The 20,905-nt window shown below is 43.0% G+C and overlaps 1 protein-coding gene across 2 annotated transcripts in view; it reads left to right on the top strand.

Annotated features, from left to right (window-relative positions):
- Positions 1–20,905, top strand: part of mcf2l2 (MCF.2 cell line derived transforming sequence-like 2) — a 237,069-nt gene that overhangs the window by 158,754 nt on the left and 57,410 nt on the right. The window lies entirely within an intron of this gene.

Genomic DNA, 20,905 nt, shown 5'->3' with positions numbered 1-20,905 from the left:
AAAGCTGAATTCACCAGTGTCAGCATGGTTTCATAAATAAAAATTTGTACTTGACAAACCTTTGAGGATGTGACCAGCAAGATAGATAAGGGATATTCTTCCAGAAGAATGGGCTAGAATCTGGCAGGTGGATAAGTGTGAGGCTGCCCATTTTGTCCAGAAAAACAAAAGAGCAAATTATTATTTAAAAGGAAAACAGATTCAAAGTGTGTCAGTGCAATGGGATCTGGGTGTCTTTGTGCATGAATCACAGAAAGTGGGTATGCAGGTGCAGCATAGAAAGGTAAATGGAATCCTGGCATTTATTGCAAAAGGACTGGATTATAAAAATAAAGAAGAGTTATTACAATTGTGCAAGGCATTGGTGAGATCACATATGGTATATTGTGTCAGGTTCTAGCCTCCTTATTTGATGAACAAAGTGGTGGTACTGGAAGCGGTTCAGAGGAAGTTCACCAGATTGATCGTAGCAATGAAAGGGCTGTCATATGAAGAGTGGTTGAGTAGCTTGGGCTTGTACTTGCTGGGGTTCAGAAGAATAGAGTGGCATCTGGTTGAGCCTTATAAAATGCTAAAGGAGATAAGGTGGAAGTGGGACAGATGTTTCCCTTTGTGGGACAGTCTCAAACAAGAGGACATACATATAGATTGAAAGGGGGTGGGTTCAAAACTGAGATGAGGAGAAACAACTTCTCTCAGTGGGTTGTGAATCCACGGAACTCACTGTCCTGGAGTGCTGTGGAGGCAGAATCAATTAACAGATTCAAGAAAGAAATAGATGTGTTTCTGATGAATAATGGAATAAAAGGCTATTGGAAGCAGGCAGAAAAATGGAGTTGAGACCAGGGTAAGATCAGCCATGATCATGTTAAATGGCAGAGTGGGCTCAAAAGACTGAATTGCCTACTCCCATTCCTAATTTCTATGTTTCTATGTTCCTATGTTTTATACTTATGCTATTGTGTTATATTGGTACAAGATTTATGAATATGAAACATATCTATAAATTCAGGGATTCTTTACTGAAACTGGTGCTGATTGCCTGCTTTGCTTCATTACTGTTCCCTTGCTATGCACCTGGCTGTGAGAATATTTTGAAAGTGCAGCTAAAGCAATGTAAAAGTGTATTCCCATTATAAATACAATTAGTATGTTGACTCCTATTGTCCATTTTTAACTCTAACTACTTAACCTTTTGTGAAATATGGTTCATTTTGCTTGGTGTAATCAGCATTTAAAAGTCAGTTGCTGCAAGGCCCTGATGTAGTAGAAAGTTTCATATACCCTTCTCTAAAGAATGTCATAGGTACAATATCTTCATTTAGTTCGGTATTAATTTTTTCTTGGTAAAATACTGAGACCAAGTCAACAATGGAGATTTTGAACTTGGCAAGTAATAGATACTAAGACTGCTTAATTCACTTCAGCTTTGCTTTTTCCACCAATCAGGTCATGAATAATTAACCTTATGGGTCTAGTTTTGATTCTAGGGTACAGAATTTTCAACCCTTCTAGATCCAAACAAAACACATTATTCCTAATCCTGCATTTCTGGATCACAGCCGGGTTTTAATGCATTCTGTTGCATTAATAATGCATTATTTTTGTCTATATAAACAGTCACTTCTTTAATAAATCCTGATGTCCGGGAAATACTTCAGAGCTGATGCCACCCCTTCACTTCTGCTATTACATAAAGAAGCACTGTACTTCTAGTGGAATAAATATTACTGTTCTCAGCCGCTTTTAGCAATTTCATGCTGGCTGTTCTTCAATTCATCTCTACTAATGTAATCACAAATGATAGATTCTAAATATTTGTTCATAAATGACATTTAGCTAATCTGTGTCTTCAGTTACTTCTTCCATCCTTCATGTCCTTAAACAGATGTGTTACATTGATGACCTGCAATTACTTGGCACAATTTGATTTCTAAGGAGCAGATACAGGGAGAACGTGAAATCTCCACATAGGAAGTCACCCAACGGTGGAATCAAACCCAGGTCCTTGGTATTGTGAGCCTGCAGTACTAACTACTGAGCCACCAAACCTCTTTGATATCCTTCAATCCTCAATATATGCCATCGATGACCAATGGTCTAGCTGCTTTGCATTCTGTGATTTGTTTTCATAATCAACATTATTTAGACAAGTATTTACAGTGATTGTACCTTATTTTCATGTCAGACATGTACTTTCTCACTTCCAGCATTACTTGTAAGTGCATCTTCTATTGACATTGGTCACTACTTTTAACTGGCCCTCTTTCCCAGCATCTCATCCATCAGCATTTCCAAGTCCACACAGGGAAATGGGGTGCAAGCTTTCCTTTGTGGGCCATGTCCTCAGTAAAGCAGCAGACTGTGAGGGGCATTTCCTGGGAGGCCATTCTACCAGACACAGACAGCATGGCCAGAGCTAGTGTCATAGGTTACTCATGGTGTCCCAGTTTATTAGAAATGCCCTTCTGTGCCAAAAAAAAGACCTCTGCATTCCATAAGACTAAGTGTTCACTCTGCCACTTCACAGGGGCATCAGTACTCACTCTAGCTGTCCAACTACACAAACCTCTTATCAATGCTCATGAACTGTAACTCTTACTATTATGTGAAGCATGTCCGTTCAATGACTCTCATATGCCTCATCCTCCCAAACTGTATGTCCTGCTAACTTATTCGGGAAATCTCACCACCTCTCCTGCTCCTGCATCACCACTAACAGCATTTTTATTCTCTTCCACCATACTGTGACCCTCCTTTTGTATCATTATAGGAGAAAATGGTATGATATTCCCTCTTGTTGGTTAACTTACCATTTGCTACAGAGCCAGTGTAGCAGCTATGCTGTTTAGGATCTGAATAGCTGTCAAATCAAGCCATTCTTAATGGCTGACATTTAAATGCCTATTCAGAGTACATTTTAGATTCTTGTCATGCTCAGTGCTTCCTCCAAATGTTGTTCAATATGGAAGAATACTAATTCAACAGTTGAGGGAGGACAATACGTAGCAAATCAACAGGAGTTTTCTTTACCAATGTTTAACCGATGCCATGAGAGTTCATGATTTCAAGAGTCAATGTTGAGAACTACCAGGGCAACTCCCTCCTGCCTTTGTATCACTGTGTCACCACATCTGCTGGATCTTTCATCGGTGGAACAGGACAGATGGTGATGGTATTAACTGGGACATAGTCATACTCATGGAATCATACCTTGGACAATATTGTTTGACTGGACTATCAGACACTGCTCCCATTTTGGCACTAGCCCTTAGCTGTCAATAAGGAGGACTTTGCAGAGTCCACATAGCTGTTTTACAGTTGTTGTTTCCAGTGTCTAATTCGATGCAAGGTGATCTGTACTGATTCTTGTTGAAATTTCATAATAGATTTAATTTCATAGAGTGTAGTTGAAAGTCAACCACATTGCTGTGCATCTGGAGTCACATGTACACCAGACCAGATGTGAATGGCAGATTTCATATTAGTGAACCAGACTACAAATGACATTGATCAACTGGTAAGTTGGGCAGATCAATGGCAGATGGAATTTAATCCTGATAAATATGAGGTGATGCATTTTGGGAGGTCTAGTAAGGAAATTAGGTCTCCTTCCTATTGGAAAGATGTTGTGAAACTTGAAAGGGTTCAGAAAAGATTTACAAGGATGTTGCCAGGGTTGGAGGATTGAGCTATAGTGAAAGGCTGAATAGTCTGGGGATGTTTTCCCTGGAGCATTGGAGGCTGAGAGGTGATCTTATAGAAGTTTACAAAATCATGAGGGGCACAGATATGATAAAGAGACACGGTCTTTTCCCTGGGGTGGGGGACTCCAGAACTAGAGGGCATAGGTTTAGGGTGAGGGGGAAAGATATAAAAGAGACCTAAGGGGCAACTGTTTCATGTAGAGGGTGTTGTGTGTATGGAATGAGCTACTAGAGGAAGTGGTGGAGGCTAATACAATTGCAGCATTTAAAAGGCATCTGGATAGGTATATGAATAGGAGGGATTTTGAGGGATATGGGCCAAGTGCTGGCAAGTGGGACTAAGTTAGGTTGGGATATCTGGTTGGCATGAACGAGTTGGACCAAAAGGTTATTTTCTGTGCTGTACATTTCTGACACTATGACTCTATAATGAATGGTGTGTCTCTAGGGAGTACTGAGGAACAAAGGGATCTTGATCTACAAGTCCATTGATCCCTAAAAGTGTCAGTACAGGTAAACAGGGTAGTGAAGAAGCACTCCACTGGATGATTGCAATCATTAGTTGGGGCATGGAATATAAGAGCAAGGAAATCTTATAACTTCGTAGAACATTGGTTAGGGCACAGTTCTGGTTGCAACACTATTGGAAAGATGTGAGTGCACTGAAGAAAATGAAGGAGAGATTCACCTGCATGCTGTCTGGGATGGAAAGTGTTAGTTATGATGAGAAATTGGATAAGCTGGGTTTGTTTAATCTGGAGCAAAGGAGGTTTAGTGAAGGTTGGGGGGGGTGGGGGTGTTAGTTAGGTTTGGGGTGGGGGGAGGGGTTTCTGATTGAGTTATACAGTCTATCTGAGATGATGGTGCAGGCTGGTGCTGTCACAACATTTAAGAAGCAGCTGGACAAGCACTTACAATGCCAAGGCATAGTAGGCTATGGACGAAGTGCAGGTAAATAGGATTAGCATAGTTTAGTGTTTGTTGGTTGATGCAGAAATGGTGGGCTGAAGGGCCAGTTTCTGTGGGGATGTATAACTTTATGACACGATGGTAGAAATATTCAGGGCTATAGGTACTTTGGACTGTCATGAGGTTTCTTGCCACATAATCAACAGAAAGTAATACTATGAAAGAAGGTCCACACCCAGCCTTGTTTTGTTTACTTGTAGGACCTGGCCATCACTGACTGGCCAACATTATTGGCCATCCCTGGTTGGTCTTGAGAAGGTGGAGGTCAGATGCCTCCTTGAACCACTGTACCAAGTGTGATGTAGCTCTGTCCACAATCCTGTTGTGGTGGGGCTCCCGGAATTTTGATCTTGCAACACTGAGGAATGATGCTACTATATTTCCAAGTCAAGATAGGAAGTGCCTCGGCGAATCTTGTTTATCCTAGAAGTTGGGTTTTATCCTGCCCTTCACATTCGATAGTATATAACTCTATCGTGGTCCTTTGCAATCAATGTCCTGATTCTCATCCTCACCTTCATCCTCAGATGATTACTATTCATCCCCATTTCTTCTGCAAGATATCCCCCACACTTTGTCAGCTCCAGTTATGAAAGGCACAGCATGCTATAATGATGTGACACACACATTCTAAGTCATACTACAAAGCGCCACCAGAGTGATTCCAACCAACAGTGTCTATCTCTGATATCCAGGGTTTGATCCTTGTGCAATGTTGTTCTTTGAAGTTCTTTTGCTGAATTGTTCTGGCTGGATTCTTATACAGATTTTCATTCTTCAGGTCTATGGTGTGACGCTGTTGAACTTCTTTTAGGTTCTTTAATCCAAAATTTTGTAAGTCTGCAGCTAGCCTTCTTTGCAGAAGTAGATTCCTTGTTATTTGTTACCTTTGGCATTGACAGTCTGTTGAAGATACAGCTTACCTGTGATTAACTACTTAAATTCTTCAGCAGAGTAATCAGTTCTCCTTTTTGCACAAAGCAGCCAGTTATCAAGAAGTTGTCAAAACAGTTTGTCCATGAAACTTCAACTTATTCTTTTCCCAAGCATGGCTAATTGTTTTCAGTTCCTGTATAAGTTTGGCCTTGCCCTTTAATAGCTTATTCCAGACAGGGTTGTTCCTGATCCCTTTGTGTGTAACAGTTTACCTTTGCCAATTGTTTCAATCCATGAACAATTACTAAAGTTCAGAAGTTTATGATATCACAGTCCCTTCCCTTTGTTCATTATTTTAGTATAATGAATAAACATGAGTGGAATTGATCATTTTTCAACATATCGGTTCATACCACATGCACAACTTAAATGTGCGCCATTTTATTATATGGCACAGATATATGTAAATCAATAATCAATAAATGAGTTACAGATTAATGATCGATAAATAAATCACAAACCAAAAAGAAAATAATAAACGTGCATTATGCATTATGCATTGTGCATTATAGGTTTAGATGATCATGTCCTAACAGAACTGATTCCCTTTTTGATTGCTACTTTTGTTGCTGACACCAATATTGAAAAATGACAGTAATAGAAACAAGATAGATCTAAGTACAGAAAATATGAATGAGAACAAGATGTGAAATAATGCGAACCCATGTGGTAGTATGTATATTACACCCCCAGTTCCAGATGTCATTCCACCAAGACTGTTCTTTAATGTTTTTAATATCTGTTTTGATTCTCTAACTTAGAGACAAAGAAACTGCAGATGCTGGAATCCAAAGTAGACAAATGGGAGGCTGGAAGAACACAGCAAGCCAGGCAGCATCAGGTGTTGGAGAAGTCAACGTTTCAGGTATTAACCAGTCTTCAGCTGCCTGGCTTGCTATCTTCTTCCAGCTTCCTGGTTGATCTCCAGCTAACCTGCTGAATTTTAACCAGTAACCTGTGTGTCTTTCTCAAGATCTCTTTTATTTCTTCCAAATGTTCCCTTTGTAGGGCAATATGGACTTAATACTTTTACCATTAAGACTTAGCCATTTCTCGAGCTGAGTCAGCCATGTCAAAAGTCACAGATTTTCTCCTCCTGATGCTAATCAATTCCATTGTTCTTATGTGCATGGGCATTTGAGGGTGAATGCTAAATGTTGAATTAGTGATAGGACAAGACAGGTTATGATAATGATATCCTTTTAACAATATTGTGATACAGTATTCTCCTGTGCATGCATATCCAACTCTGATTATGTTGTCTTAAGTGGGACTTGAAATTTCAAGACGTCTGTCAATTGTTTCAAAACTGCATGTGGCTTGTCCAGTTGTGTATGTGGGACAGGGACAAGCAATAGTTTGATCAGTCTATTAGCATTCCTTAAGTGCTGTCCCTAAAAGTTCTGTCCCTCCCCCACCTTCTACCACATAAAGTAGAACCACCTTAATGCTAATCTAGATGATGTTTTGGATTACTGTAATAATTTGCATTGTTGTAACATTTAACTATTGGTCGCATTTAGACATAACAGGTATCCCTAACTCAAGTCTATTCTGTTCCATCCAGTACATGAAATATTTGTCTATAATTTTGCTAATCTCCTTAATTTGCCAGGAGGGAATATCCTTAAAAAGGAACTTCTCCCTTTTTCATATGATTTACACTTTCTCGATATTGATCTGACATCTATATACATTTGTCCCATCTTGACCGCTCTTTCCTGCTTCCTTTATTAATGTGTTAATCATGCCGGCATGTGATTTTAAGATGCTAACATTATGAAATGCAGTGTTGTTGATGGTTCCCCTGTATGACTACTAAGGTTAGTATTATCATTCGTTGCACCCAGTTTAACTTTAACTTGAGAAGTTCATTGATTTAATTGATCATATATACTACTGCTGTCTACACCATTAACTGCAGAAATGCCTGCACCATAAATGTTTGCAGCATCTCGTATCAAACTTCTGCTCTCCCTGTTTTTTCCTTTGATTAACCCAGTTCCTTATAAATGCTAGGCAAACCATTATGATAACTGAATATCTAAGAGATTCAAACATGATCTGTATCAATTCATGATGAATATTTTCATACACTTTACCCATATTTCACATAATTACCTCTCTTCAAGCCCTCCTTTTTGGGCAGGACACTACACGGTTTCAATCACTTGCGCTGTCAGTATGACTTAAGTTCTATGCATACCATCAGTGCAAATGAACTTAACTTCCATGTAAAATTAATGCATAGAATTTTGGGCAGAGCTATCACCCAATGCTATCAATCTGCATAAGTCAGTGTTTGATGATGTATACACCATGTCCATCTCCACTGAGCACTGGATCCCTACTACTGCTCTGTACTGGACTTGTGAAAACCAGCAGTACAATTTCAGTAATCAGCTTCATAGTTTATCTAAAGCTCAAAAACAAAAAAAAAACAGTTTCTGTACTTATTTACAATTCATTGGTTTAACAGATCCTTAATCTAAGTTATGTTCTTCCAAAATTTGTACGCATCAGATTGTTGCCAGTGAAATGTTTTATACAGCACTTTGATCAATTTATTACTCCAAAAACATGGTTACTGAGGTGCTGTTACTTTGAGTCAAAGATTGTGGCACTAGAAAAGCACAGCAGCTCAGGCAGCATCTGAGGAGCAGGAGAGTCAACGTTTCAGACATAAGCCCTTCATCAGGAATGTGGACCTCTCCTGTTACTTTGAGATAAACAAAGGACTGCAGTTCAAGTTCAGGTTTATTGCTGTTTCTCTCTATCTCTGTCTCTGTCTCTCTCTCTCTCATATATATATAATGGTTCATCACGTGGATATGGAAATTGATTAGTTTTGAGGTCTGGCTTTCACTAAATTTCCATTCCGGTCCCTCTAAGGTTATCAAAAATAATGTCTTCCCCCTCTGACATTTCATGTGTTAGGTCTCAACACTTCTCATGTCTGACTCTAGAGTTTACCCACACCCTTTACAGCCTAGTCTCAAATTCTGTCTCACTTTTCCAAACATCTATTTATGCCCCAATTTCTGGCTGATTGCATGTATCCTCATTTGTGTTGTAGGATTTTCACCAATTTTTAAACCTTTATTTAGGGCTTGTGCCAGACTTATATAGCTAAAGACAGGGAGCCTTTATCAGTGTGTGGCAGGTGGACACCGGGGTTGGGATTATAGTCATATTAACATGCAGTTTCATCAAACTGAATCACCTCTTTTGTGCCCTAAATTTTGTCCGGGTTCCAAAGCACAGACAAACCCTCTGTCACTGGAAAGATGTGACTTCAGGGCAGCAATTTCTTGTTAGCATTTAGAATGATTAGAATTCTACACTTATTGCTTGAGCTGTGCTTGATGTAGGACTTTTATTGCTGCCTGGAGATCTTTACATTTATTTACCAGTTCCTGAGTCATAATTTTTGACTCCTGAACCTGCCCCTGTCCCTTCCTAGTATTCCTGTTCACTCAAATTCAATCTCAAATTGAATTTGAGAAGTAAACTCCCTTTTCCTGGTTGGCATTCTCCAGAGATTAACCCATTCCTTTATACTCTATGTTTTCCATCTGGAAACCAGTCTTTTCCTGACTGACAGCCTCTAAGGTGTCAAGTTTCTGTTTTAGCTCTGCATGTACTGGCTGCAATTCCTCATTTTCTGACTTCAACCCACTAATCACAGCATTTCCCTCCTTTAACGCACACTTCTCATACCATATTTCTAAAAAATGACAACAAATTCCCATCAGCCCATTCGGTTTGGGTGTGCACTTTTGCATAGACTTCCTGCCTGACTCTAATAAATGATCTGGTACTTAGGACTGGTAACAAGCTTCCTAATACTCTATCAACATCAGTAATTTTTTATTTAAGTATTCCTTAACCAAGCTCTCCCATTCAGATTTGTTTTCTGCCATGATTTCAAAACTAGGCTCCGATGCCAAATTCAATAATTCAAAAGTGTAAGTGTTCTGATTAAATCCAAAAATAGTTACCTCTATCTGTATCCATCCATTTGAATCCTGGTCATCATGTGGGGAAGTTGCCCTCTTAATTCAGGCTAGGGCAAAATTTCTGAGAATATAAGACTGATAGATTTGACTTTGGAGCAACTTAAAGTCACTTTTTATCAAAGGTCACCCAGCAACACCAATTGTTGTGGATAAATTTACTCTTAATTCAGTTACTTGTTAAGAAATCTCACAGGACAATCAAGTACTGAACCAATGATTTAACCTTTATTACATGTGGCAACCAAAATAAGACCCCTCAAGTTAAGCCTCACAACTCAACTATTACCTGATTAATGGTGGAATTTAATTACAATGCCAACTAAAAATGCGTGTCACTGATGTCCAAGGTTTGATACTTGTGCAATGCTGTTCTTTGAAGTTCTGCTGCTGAGTTGTTCTAGCTGAATTCTTCTACAGATTTTCGTCCTTCAGGTCTATGGTGTTGCAATATTGATATTTTTCTAGATTATTTCATCCAAAATATTATAAGAATGCAGCTTGTCTTCTTATCAGAAGTAGCTTCCTTGTTCCTTGTTACATTTGGCATCAACAGTCTGTTTGAAGATACAGCTTACCTGTGATTAACTCCTTAAATTTTTCTGCAGGGTAATCAGTTGTCCTTGTTGCACAATGCAGCAAGTCATCAAGAAGTTGTGGATTTATTCATTTCCCAGGCATGACCAATTGTCTTCAGTTCCTATTTAAGCTTGCCCTTGTCTCTTAATAGCTTATTCCAGACAGAGTTATTGCTGAGCCCTTTGTGTATAACAGTTTATCTTTGTCAATTCTTTCAATCCATGAACAGTTATTATAGTTTGGAAGTTTATACTATCACAGCTTGACAAAGAGGCCAATATTATGCATTAATAAGGTGCTCTGAGCTGTTTAATCTTATCCAGCTATATGTTGCTGAATTAAGTTAATAATGCTACACATTGAATGAATGGAATTGAGGTTCTGTAATAACACACTCTCCCAAAAAGGCACCTTGAACATCACAGACTATGTGCTACGATTGTGTGTGAATGTACTCCCTCTGACGTATTATCTTCCAGTATCAGATATGAAAAACAATGCAAAAATAGCAAACCCAAGTGAGAATTTTAAGATCACCTCCCCATAGATTTGCTTATCTGACATGGTAAGAGACTAGTTATGTAAATGACATAATCATCATGATTGTTATATATTTAATGTCATTTTTCGAAAAAGAATGACCTACTAATGAGTTGCAGTGACTGACATTACTGAATCAGTAGATGAAGGACGTCACATTAGAAGAGTTATATTCCACATTCAAAGAGAAACAAATCAACTTACTCAAACTGCTTTGCAGGCAGTGGCAACCATTTTCTTTCATTATTGAACAGTTGACTTTGAATTTAAGTTGGCACGGTTTTAGATTTGCATCCTTGTGCATGAGTTACAGGGTCTCCTTGAGACTTAGGCTGACCCCCCCCCATTTCTATTGTTCCCTTTGACCAATGACCAATTGACTGCCCCCTACTATTTCCGTTCGTCCTCATTGTATAACAATTAATATTCCCAGTTGATCCCCTCAGCCCATGGCTTTGCAAATTGCCATACACTCTCCTAATTTTAAACACAGAGTGATTGCGATTTTTCATCTCCTCTCCACAATTTGCCATCCCATTCTATTCTCTGGGAGATCTCACCTTTTGATCTTGAATTGCCCACTTTCATAGTTAGTATCCCTCCAATGTCTTAGTCTGCATCACCAGAGTTGAGCTTCCCACTTTTCTCAGTACTCCATGGATTGTATCCTGACCATTAAAGCCCAAATCCTTGGGAATGACGATGGACCATTTCTCAAATGATTTGAGAAAGGAAAGCGCTGACTGTACACAAACCAAACCTTGGACTGAAGCCTCTACTGCACCCTGATGAATGTATTGATAATAGGTAAATTGGTTGAACTTGACCTGCCAGACTTACCTTGGCCAAATTCGTAGACTGTTAGGACATGAATCCCTAGCTAAGACCATGTGCCTGCCTGACCCTAAGGAAATACCTTCTACTGCAAAAGATGAGCCTCTAAACTGATTATAGTGTGAATCTCAGATTGAGCATAGATGCTCTTAACGCCACTAAGGGCTGGACTCTTTTTACTCTCAGATATAAATATTTGGTTAAAGTGCATGCAGTGTGTTTTCTGCCTAAACTATTGGCACATACTATAGGTATGCCATTGATGCGGTGTGGTGCAGCATAGTTGTTTAACAGATTGCATTCGGATGCAAACAACTTGTAGAGATTTACAAAGTTTTGTGATGAATCTGTAGTTTAACACAAACACTAATTTCTACTTTTCTGTTCTGAATCTATTCCCCTCTCAGAAGGCAAACTCTCCTTCCCACCATCCACCGCACACCCCAACTCCTCCCCACTCCACCTCAGGGGAAGAACCCAGCTATTATATCCTAAAACAAACATAACCACCAATTGACCCAATGTTAAATAACAAACATTGCCACTGGGGAAATGAGATCTTACTTTTATGTTGGGAACTGGCGGTGTCTAGATTCTCAGAGAAGGAAAGGAGAATTGAAAGCTACATGGAAATGAGGTGATTTTAGTAAACAATGAGATACAAGTGCATCAAATAAGATGGCTGCTACTTATTAGCCAGATTTAGAACTTGCAGTTTCAACACTGAAGGGAAAATTGGAATTGTTTTCTTGTCATCAAGAATTTGATTTTTCCAGTATTGTCACATTTTCTCAATGTTCTCATCATTGCCCACACAGCTTGAGGCAGTGAAAAAATCCACCAAAGATTCCAAAACAAAAGCTGTATACTGTGGTTAGAGGGACTTTTTAAAAAATTTGTGAACAAATTTTGAATTTTAATTTTGTCTTTATCCAAATGCTGATTTTACTACCGTAGTGTTTGGAATGAGGGCCGGATGGATCTCATTGTCGATGAGATCCTTGACTGGGGATGTTAACCTGGGCCAATCAGGGAGCTCTGGCTGACAGATATAAATAGGAGATTCACAGAATCTCTTCAGTCAAGGGACTGGCTGTGAGCTTGCTGGTACATGTGTAAATAAAGGGTGACTGAGTGACAGGGTACTGAACTCTGTGGAGTTATTTCAGCTACAATTAATCAACTTTAATTTGCTTACAGCCTGTTGGAGCCATTAAATATGCTCCAGTGCGTTTACATAAGAAGAATGCTGATGACAATATTTTTAGAACTGACAGTATTAGGGAAGCTTTGTTTGCTGGAAGTACTGCCATTCAGTGATGAGACATACATCAGCATTCTTTGCTGTGGTCCTTTGTTTTGGTTTGATGTTTCAAAATCCTTACTTATTTTCTGAGTTACCAAATTGTATTTTTAGATAGTTACAAACATTTTTGGCAATATTCTCTCTGAACTGCAAAACAGCCTTTTCGTTAAATAACACATCTTAATCTATGTGATAAAACAATCGATAACTGCATCTCAAAATGATTCTGAAAATAGGCTATGGCTTAGGGTGAATTCTAACAATTTATTTGTGTAAGTGCTGTTGTGGAATAAAGATGGGTGTTTCATTTACTCTGTTACAAGATGATGTGTATCAGGGTATATGGAATTATTTGTGAAGCTTATGAGTTTAGTTAATTTTTGATACCAGCTATGTAATATCAGCAATGGATATGTGAATTCATGGATGTTGGGAGGTCAGCACTTAAAGGGAAGCTCATTGGCCCCATAATATCCAATAGTGAATTGTGCCAATAAGTCATATATTACATTTACCAATGGTCTGCAAACCAAAAATCCACCAAAATTTTATTACTTGGTTCTTTGATGTATCTATTTAAAATCTATTAGCACAAATTATGTTTAAAGTCATATGATTCTGCTTATATAATCTGGAAGTTAGAATGAAGCCTTTAAAAAGGTAAATCTTTCCAAAGATCACAGGAGGGTGCTAGGACCTAAACATGTAAATAGCCAAGTATTTGTTATCACTCTGTTTACAAATTAATGCAATGACCATGGTTCCACCTCTTCCTCAAGCAGCCTACACACGAGCACAGTCTACATGTTGTAAAATAAATAACTCCACAACTAATCCCTCACACTGCAATTTTGTTAAGGTAGTCTTTTCTTGGGGGTTTCCTAGAAATGTTATCATTTTCCCAAATAGGAATTGGTTTCAGATAGGAACTGAAAGCTCAGCCATCTATTTAAGGTGAGACCATCACATCTAATCAGTTGTCAACCTAGAAGTTTTGAGGTCCACCTTCTACTTTACCTCATTCATGCAATCTTATGGAAAAGATAAATTTGCCTATATTACTTTTGAGAGATAGAGCACTACTACAGCAAACATTTCTTGCATTAAGGAGCTCACCTCCCGTGTGGAACAAGCCATGGTATGAATGAGGAAACAATGTGTTTGCTGAAGGTAGTGGAGGATTTGAAATCATGGCTGATGTCAGAATAATTAATGCACATCTACACACTGCAGTATGCTTGTAAAGCAACACACAGATGACCCATTCCCAGACCGAAGATTTTATCTTTCCTTTTTGAAGATCTACTACAAGATTTCAAGAACATGGGAGATAAGGGGTAGAGGAGAAAGTGGGATTAGGCATTACGAATGATGTTGAGCAGGTGGTATGGAGACAGAAGGTTTTCCTCATAAATTATGAGATTCTCAAAAGTAAGAAAGATGATCAAGAAGTAGAGAAAGCCTATACCAACATTTGGTCAAAAGCCCTTCAGTTTCACTGTATGATCACTCGCAGTTTTAATCTAGACACATCCCAAATTGTTTTATGATCAATCCTTACTGGCTGTGGGGATGCATATGCATGTGTCTTGCAGGTGAAAATGATAAAATGAGGAAAGTTATCACAGTGATTCCTTTGTGGCACAACATTAACTAACCAACTGCCACAATACTAATCCTTGCATTGCATCTAGAGGCACTGGAATAAAAAAAAGAAAAGCATATTCAGCCACATGGGCATTGGTAAAGTGAAGGAAGGATGGGATGGCTTGTACTCACTTTGGAGCTTTTTTTATGGAGATTAACATTGTTCGGGTGAGAAGGAACTTAATTTGTGTTGACATATTCAATAAGGTGCTGTTATTGATATATCATGTAGGGCCTGGAAGAGCACAGCAGTTCAGGCAGCATCCAAGAAGCAGCGAAATCAATGCTTCGGGCAAAAGCCTTTCATCAGGAATAAAGGCAGAGAGCCTGAAGTGTAGAGAGATAAACTAGAGGAGGGTGGGGGTGGGGAGAAAGTAGCATAGAGTACAATAGGAGAGTAGGGGAGGGGATGAAGGTGATAGTTCAGGGAGGAGAGGGTGGAATGGATAGTTGGAAAAGGAGATAAGCAGGTAGGACACGTCCGGACCAGTCATGAGGATAGTGCTGAGTTGGAAGTTTGGAATTAGGGTGAGGTGGGGGAAGGGGAAATGAGGAAACTGTTGAAGTCCACATTGATGCCCTGGGGTTGAAGTGTTCCGAGGCGAAAGATGAGGCGTTCTTCCTCCAGGCATCTGGTGGTGAGGGAACGGCGGTGAAGGAGGCCCAGGACCTCCATGTCCTCGGCAGAGTGGGAGGGGGAGTTGAAATGTTGGGCCACGGGGCAGTGTGGTTGATTGGTGTGGGTGTCCCGGAGATGTTCCCTAAAGTGCTCTGCTAGGAGGCACCTAGTCTCCCCAATGTAGAGGAGACCGCATCGGGAGCAATGGATACAATAAATGATATTAATGGATGTGCAGGTAAAACTTTGATGGATGCGGAAGACTCCTTTAGGGCCTTGGATAGAGGTGAGGGAGGAGGTGCGTGGGCGCAGGTTTTACAGTTTCTGTGGTGGCAGGGGAAGGTGCCAGGATGGGAGGGAGGGTTGTAGGGCGGCGTGGACCTGACCAGGTAGTCACGGAGGGAACGGTCTTTGCGGAAGGCGAAAAGGGGTGGGGAGGAAAATATATCCCTGGTGGTGGGGATCTTTTTGGAGGTGGCGGAAATGTCGGCAGATGATTTGGTTTATGCGGAGGTTGGTAGGGTGGAAGGTGAGCACCAGGGCGTTCTGCCCTTGTTACGGTTGGAGGTCTGGGGTCTGAGGGCGGAGGTGCGGGATGTGGATGAGATGCATTGGAGGGCATCTTTAACCACGTGGAAAGGGAAATTGCGGTCTCTAAAGAGGGAGGCCATCTGGTGTGTTCTGTGGTGGAACTTGTCCTCCTGGGAGCAGATACGGCAGAGGCGGAGGAATTGGGAATAGGGGATGGCATTTTTGCAAGAGGTAGAGTGGGAAGAGGTGTAATCCAGGTTGCTGTGGGAGTTGGTGGGTTTGTAAAAAATGTCAGTGTCAATTAATGTCATCATTAATGGAGATGGAGAGGTCCAGGAAGGGGAGGGAGGTGTCAGAGATGGTCCGGGTAAATTTAAGGTCAGGGTGGCCATATGTGTGGCCATGGCTACCCCTTTGGTCTGGAGGAAGTTGGAGGATTCGAAGGAGAAATTGTTAAGGGTGAGGACCAGTTCAGCCAAACGAATGAGAGTGTTGGTGGAAGGGTACTGTTGGGGACGTCTGGAGAGGAAAAAACGGAGGGCTTGGAGGCCCTGGTCATGGTGGATGGAGGTGTAGAGGGATTGGATATTCATGGTGAAGATAAGGCATTGGGGGCTGGGGAAACGGAAGTCTTGGAGGAGGTGGAGGGCATGGGTGGCGTCTCGAATGTATTTGGGGAGTTCCTGGACTAGGGGGGAATAGGACATTATCGAGGTAGGTAGAGATGAGTTCAGTTGGGCAGGAGCATGCTGAGACAATGGGTTGGCCAGGGTGGTCAGGCTTGTGGATCTTGGGAAGAAGGTAGACCCGGGCAGTGCAGGGTTCCTGGACTATGAAATTGGAAGCTGTGTGTGGGAGATCTCTTGAGGTGATGAGGTTCTGAATGGTCTGGGAGATGATAGTTTGGTGATGGGGGGTGGGGTCATGGTCGGGGAGGCAGTAGGAAGAGATGTGCTCGAGTTGGCTTTTGGCTTCAGCGGTGTAGAGGTAAGTGCGCCAGACTACCACAGCGCCCCCTTTATCCGCTGGCTTGATGGGGAGGTTGGGATTGGAGCAGAGGGATTGGAGAGCTGTGCGTTGTGAGGGGGAGAGGTTGGAGTGGGGGTGGGGGGTAGACAGGTTGAGGCAGTTCATGCCCCGGCAGTTGGAAATGAAGAGGTCGAGGGCAGGTAATAGGCCAGCGCGGGGTGTCCAGGTGGATGCAGTGTGTTGGAGGTGGGCGAAGGGGTCCTCGGAAGGTGGGCGGGAATCCTGATTGTGAAAGTGAGCTCGGAGGCGGAGGCGACGGAAGAATTGTTCGACGTCACAGCGTGTATTAAATTCATTGATGCGTGGACAGAGGGGGATGAAGGTGAATCCTTTGCTGAGGACTGATCGTTCGTCCTCAGTGAGGGGAAAGTCTAGAGGGATGGTGAAAACTCGGCAGGGCTGGGAGCTGGGGTCTGGTGTGGGTGTGGAGCTGGGAGTGGAGGCGGAACCTGTAACTGGAGTGGGTGTGGTGATGGGGGGAATGGGGGTGGAGTCATGAGCAGGAGTAGTGTTCCCTTCGGGATTCTGGGGCGTGGGAATAGTGACAGTGGGGTCTGTGGGGGGCATGTCAGAAGAATGCAGGTGAGTGGAGTTGGTGGGCGCGGAAGTGTTCGTGACCATGGCTGTAGGGGTGGTGGAAGTCACTGAGCGTGTGGAATCAGCGATGATGTGAGGGGCAGAAGTGATGTCACATGTGATGCATGAGGAATTGTTAGGGGCGGAAGTGGTTGTGGGAATGGCCATGATGGGGCGGAAGTGACATCATCAATCAGCGTGGGGGTGGCAGCTACATCAGCCACATGGCTAATGGTGTTTTAGTGGTTTCCGAGGCCAGGGGAATCTTCTGGAATGTTTGAGGAGCGCTGGTTATGGAGGTGGGTAGATAAAAGTTTGTTGTACTTACAGTTTTTGATGCTTGAGATGGAATTGAAATACTGTTTGTTGAGAGTATGAATTCTCCTGAGGATGTAGTACAGATTGGGTCCTTTGCAATTCTGAGAGAGTGTGGCTCTCAGCTGTGGCAGGGCTGACTGAAGGAGAACTGTTGCTGGTGTTTTTGAATCTGTAGTCTGTACTGTTTGTCCTGTTCGGGTCTTAACTCTGCTAGTTTAAAGGTGGTCCGGAGTCTGTGTGGGGTGAGTTGGTTATGGAGGCAGGCACTGAGGAAGCAAATGTGGCTGTGGTAGCGTGTTTGATTAACGACATGGTTTCTCCAAAAAGACCTCACCACCAGGGATATATTTCCCTCCCCACCCCTTTCCGCCTTCCACAAAGACCGTTCCCTTCGTGACTACCTGGTCAGGTCCACGCCCCCCTATAATCCACCCTCCCATCCTGGCACCTTCCCCTGCCACCACAGGAACTGTAAAACCTGCGCCCACACACCTCTTCCCTCACCTCTATCCAAGGCCCTAAAGGAGCCTTCCGCATCCATCAAAGTTTTACCTGCACATCCACTCATATAATTTATTGCATCCGTTGCTCCCGATGCAGTTTCCTCTACATTGGGTAGACTGGGCGCCTCCTAGCAGAGCACTTTAGGGAACATCTCCGGGACACCCACACCAATCAACCACACCGCCCCGTAGCCCAACATTTCAACTCCCCCTCCCACTCTGCCAAGAACATGGAGATCCTGGGCCTCCTTCACCGCTGCTCCCTCACCACCAGACGCCTGGAGGAAGAACGCGTCATCTTTCGCCTCGGAACACTTCAACCCCAGGGCATCAATGCGGTCTTCAACAGTTTCCTCATTTCCCCTTCCCACACCTCACCCTAGTTCCAAGCTTCCAGTTCAGCACTGTTCCCATAACTTGTCCGGAGTTGTCCTACCTGCCCATCTCCTTTTTCACCTATCCACTCCACACTCTCCTCCCTGACCAATCACCTTCATCCCCTCCCCCACTCACCCATTGTGCTCTATGCTACTTTCTCCCCACCCCCACCCTCCTCTAGCTTATCTCTCCACGCTTCAGGCTCTCTGCCTTTATTCCTGACGAAGGGCTTTTGCCCGAAATGTCAATTTCGCTGCTCCTTGGATGCTGCCTGAACTGCTGTGCTCTTCCAGCACCACTAATCCAGAATCTGATTTCCAGCATCTGCAGTCATAGTTTTATCTTGTTGATTTTAACCCTACTGCGAATCCTCTTGCAAGGATGCCTGCCTTGAAGATGTTTTCCTCCTCTCTCTACAAGAATCTCAGGGAATCCCTCTCCCAATGCAACTCCCAGGTCATTTCCCCTGTCCTGAAGCTCTTCAACCATGACGTGAAACAAACTCACTACAACAGCCACATTTGCTTCCTCAGTGCCTGCCTCCGTAACCAACTCATCCCAAACGGACTCCGGACCACCTTTAAACCAGCAGAGTTCGGACCCGAACAGGACAAACAGTACAGACTACAGATTCAAAAACACCAGCAACGGTTCTCCTTCAAGATCCTCCTCCCCATGCTCACAGCAATGTGCCGGCACCTAACCTCTCTACAGTCAGCCCTGCCACAGCTGAGGGCCACACTCTCTCAGAATTGCAAAGGACCCACTCTGTACTACATACTCAGGAGAATTCATACTCTCAACAAACAGTATTTCAATTCCATCTCAAACATCAAAAACTGTAAGTACAACAAACTTTTATCTACCCACCTCCATAACCAGCGCTCCTCAAACATTCCAGAAGATTCCCCTGGCCTCGGAAACTACTAAAACACCATTAGCCATGTGGCTGATGTAGCTGCCACCCCCACGCTGATTGATGATGTCACTTTCCCCCCCATCATGGCCGCTCCGACAACCACTTCTGCCCCTCACAATTCCTCATGCATCACTCGTGACATCACTTCTGCCCCTCACATCATCGCTGATTCCACACACTCAGTGACTTCCACCACCCCTACTGCCGTGGTCACCACCACTTCTGCCCCCACCAGCGCCACTCACCTGCATTCTGCTGACACGCCTCCACAGACCCCACTGTCACTATCCCCACCCCCCAGAACCCTGAGGAGAACACTACCCCTGCTCATGACTCCACCCCCATTCACCCCACCATCACACCCACTCCAGTTACAGGTTCCCCGCACTGCCCGGTTCTACCTCCTTCCCAAGATCCACAAGCCTGACCACCCTGGCCGACCCATTGTCTCAGCATGCTCCTGCACCACTGAACTCATCTCTACCTACTTCGACACTGTCCTATCCCCCCTAGTGCAGGAACTCCCCAAATACGTTCGAGACACCACCCAAGCCCTCCACCTCCTCCAAGACTTCCGTTTCCCCGGCCCCTAACGCCTTACCTTCACCATGGATATCCAATCCCTCTACACCTCCATCCGTCATGGCCTCTGTTTTTCCCTCTCCAGACGTCCCCAACAATACCCTTCCAACAACACTCTCATTCGTTTGGCTGAACTGGTCCTCATCCTTAACAATTTCTCCTTCGAATCCTTCCACTTCCTCCAGACAAAGGGCACATTTATGGGCCCCAGCTATGCCTGTCTCTTTGTTGGCTACGTAGAACAGTTGATCTTCCGTAATTATACCGGCACCACTCTCCACCTCTTCCTCCGCTACATTGATGGCTACATTGGCGCCACCTTGTGTTCCCGCGAGGAGGTTGAGCAATTCATCAACTTCACCAACACAATCCACCCTGACCTTAAATTTACCTGGACCATCTCTGACACCTCCTTCCCCTTCCTGGAACTCTCCATCTCCATTAATGACGACATTAATTGACACTGACATTTTTTACAAACCCACCAACTCCCACAGCTACCTGGATTACACCTCTTCCCACCCTACCTCTTGCAAAAATGCTATCCCATATTCCCAATTCCTCCGCCTCCGCCGTATCTGCTCCCAGGAGTACCAGTTCCACCATAGAACACACCAGATGGCCTCCTTCTTTAGAGATCACAATTTCCCTTCCCACGTGGTTAAAGATGCCCTCCAATGCATCTCGTCCACATCCCGCACCTCCGCCCTCAGACCCCAGCCCTCCATCCGTAACAAGGACAGAACGCCCCTGGTGCTCACCTTCCACCCTACCAACCTTCGCATAAACCAAATCATCCGCCGATATTTCCGCCATCTCCAAAAAGATCCCACCACCAGGGATATATTTCCCTCCCCACCCCTTTCCGCCTTCCGCAAAGACCATTCCCTCCGTGACTACCTGGTCAGGTCCACAC

Source organism: Hemiscyllium ocellatum, chromosome 13, assembly GCF_020745735.1.
Source record: "Hemiscyllium ocellatum isolate sHemOce1 chromosome 13, sHemOce1.pat.X.cur, whole genome shotgun sequence".
Classification (NCBI taxonomy): Eukaryota; Metazoa; Chordata; class Chondrichthyes; order Orectolobiformes; family Hemiscylliidae; genus Hemiscyllium; species Hemiscyllium ocellatum.
Note: the sequence above shows the minus strand (reverse complement) of the source record. Positions and strands in the feature narration are given on the sequence as shown.